The following is a 2,705-nucleotide window of genomic DNA, read 5'->3' on the forward strand; positions in this document are numbered from 1 at the left end:
GGGGCACACTAGGCTGCTACTTGCGGGTTGTAACCCCACCACACCTGGGAGAACTGCCACCTCCAGCAGCAAGCACGAGACCTGAAAGTGAGCTTGGCTCTCTTGCTTGTGTTGCAGAGGAAAGCTGCTTCATCTTTGCCACCTCTGCCTCCAGCACTCGCTGTTTACCACACTCACATTTTGTGTATAAATATATATTTGTGTACAGATATATATGTGCATATATCTATGTATTGTATGCATTTATAAGTGTGTAAACATATTTGTCTGTACTGGATCTGGCTGGGATGGAGTTAACTTTCTTCACAGCAGATCCTGTGGTGCTGTGCTTTGGATTTGTAGCTAAAATAGTGTAGATAACACACAGGTGGTTTGGTTATCTGCTTGCACAGCCTCAAGGTTTTCTTCTTCCCAATCTCCCCCTCCAGCAACAGGGCGAGGGCAGGCAAGAAGCTGGGAGGGGACAGAGCTGGGACAGTTGGCCCAGATTGGCCAAAGATATATTCCATGCCATATAACATCATGCTTAGCTACAAAAGCTAAGGTAGAGGAAGAAGAGGCAGGGATTTGGCTTTGGGGATTTTGTCTTACAAGGTGGTCATTGCTCAGAGACTGGGCATCCATCTGCTCGTGGGAGCTGGTGAGTGGGAGCTGGCAATTTAAACTGCTTTTCAATTGCTTGAGTTTTTTCCCCTCATTCCTTTACTTTTTAAACTATCTATATCTTGACTCAGAAGTTCTCATGCTTTTGCTCTTCCTATATTCTCCCCAGCCCCACTGCAGGGGTTGGGATTAAGCAAGCAGCTGTGTGGGTGCTTTGCTGGTGTCTGAGGTCAACCCACCACTGTCCTTTTTGGTGCCCTACATGGGGCTTTGACAGGTGTACTCGACCTCTCCCTTAACCGAACAGCAGCAGTTTGGTACAGGCTCCTTACAGGAGGTAAAGGCCTGAGCTGTAGACAGGCCAAGAAGTCCTCTAGAAAATCCACGAAGGAGCAGACCGACACAGTGAACACCAATAAGTTGTGGGTACAAGGAGTCTCATGTGCACCTCTCACATTGTTTGCAATTTGACTACAAGCCAACAACTTTATCCCCTAAATATGACAACCTAAGTGAGCATTCTTGGAGGTCTCCCTGCTAGGCAGCTTGGCTGCATGGCAATGATCTCCCCCTTTATGCAGGGACAACTCTCAAGGGTGCTCCTCAAAGCAACGAGATCTTTTACCAACAACAGATCTCTGGATGAGCCAAATTTGGATCTCTCTGGATGGCAACTCTCCCTTTTATCAGGGATGTCTCTAGTTGTTTAGCTTAAATAAGTAAGTTTTAAATAGAATTAATCACTTAGAGTTATAATGCTGCGTGATTTAGTGTGCTGTTTGCTTAGCTTTACTTACTTAGCATGAGTAGCTAGATTTACTGAAGCCTTAGGCTGCAAGCTGTAAACTCCCACTTAGATATACTGAACATGTACCTACTTAGACAAAACAGAGCCAGCGTAAATCAGAAGATATGGAGGCTTCAAGGCTACAGCCACCAACAGCAGCTGCAATTACACAAGGTAATGGCCTGTCTGAATACAGTGAAAGAATCCAATGAGGAACAAGGAGACCCCAGACCCAAATATTACATTGTGTGAGGGGTGGGTGAATGGTCTGTAAGTGGATAATTGCCCAGAGATTTCTTTGTTTGGGTTGGCCCCCTCTCTGGAGGCACCCAGCTCGAGCTGACCCTGATGCTATACCACTCTATTAAATGATTTATTTTCATAAAATCTGATGCCTGAGAGTCTGTTTCGGGAAACCTAGGGTTTGAACTTCTGAACGAACTAGCACTGGATGCCCAGACAGAAGGTAAGCGAATTGGGAAGAAGCATGATGAAACTTTGAAATCTTAGCTAAGTGAGATAGAGAATTGAGTGTGCACATACAGTCCTTTAGCTATGAACACATATAATCCATTAGCCATAAACCATTGACCACGTCTAGAACTAGGAGTAGATCCAGCTGTGCCTAGACTCCTCTCTGAGAAGGAGTTTAGAAAGCAAGGGGCTCAATGGGAGGGTCTCCCTTACTTTTTTTGCATTTCCAGTCCCTGTGTAAATAATTCTAAATCAATTCTAACCCCATTTTCCCTCTGTACATTTCCTCCCTGTAGTAAGTAATAGAGTCAGCCTTGCCATCCAACTCTGTTAAGTCACACTTTTATCTAAACATTCATCCACAACAGGCTTGAGGAGGGAGTCAAGGTAATGACAGATTTGATTGGAGCCTGAATGACTGAATTTATAGCGGCGTGGCTGTTGCTTGGTGCAGATTGCTGATGGCTGCTTTCAGCCGTTGCTCTTTGCTGCGTTGCTGTGTTTTGCCCAGAGGGACACTGGCTGTGGAGGGCTGAGAAGTGCGGCAGCTGGGGTCCCTCAGGAGGGACCATCACATGGACAGGGAGATCCAGAGGGGCGGCCGCCACACACAGCCTCTGGAGGTGGCTCCTCTGGGGCCTGAAGGAGAAGTATCCCTTCAAGGAGGAAGGGGACCACTACACGGGAAGGTGGTCTATACAGTGATCTGGACAACCACTGGGTGTCCAAAGATCTGGAGGATGTCCAGGGCTCATGGGCCATGTGGCGGCAGCTGGTGTAGGGCGTGATGGTGGCCTATGCCTGCGCCCTGGGACTGATGGACTGGCTGGGTGGCCAAGGG

Source organism: Antrostomus carolinensis, unplaced genomic scaffold (genome assembly GCF_000700745.2).
Source record: "Antrostomus carolinensis isolate BGI_N321 unplaced genomic scaffold, ASM70074v2 scaffold4153, whole genome shotgun sequence".
NCBI classification, from domain to species: Eukaryota; Metazoa; Chordata; class Aves; order Caprimulgiformes; family Caprimulgidae; genus Antrostomus; species Antrostomus carolinensis.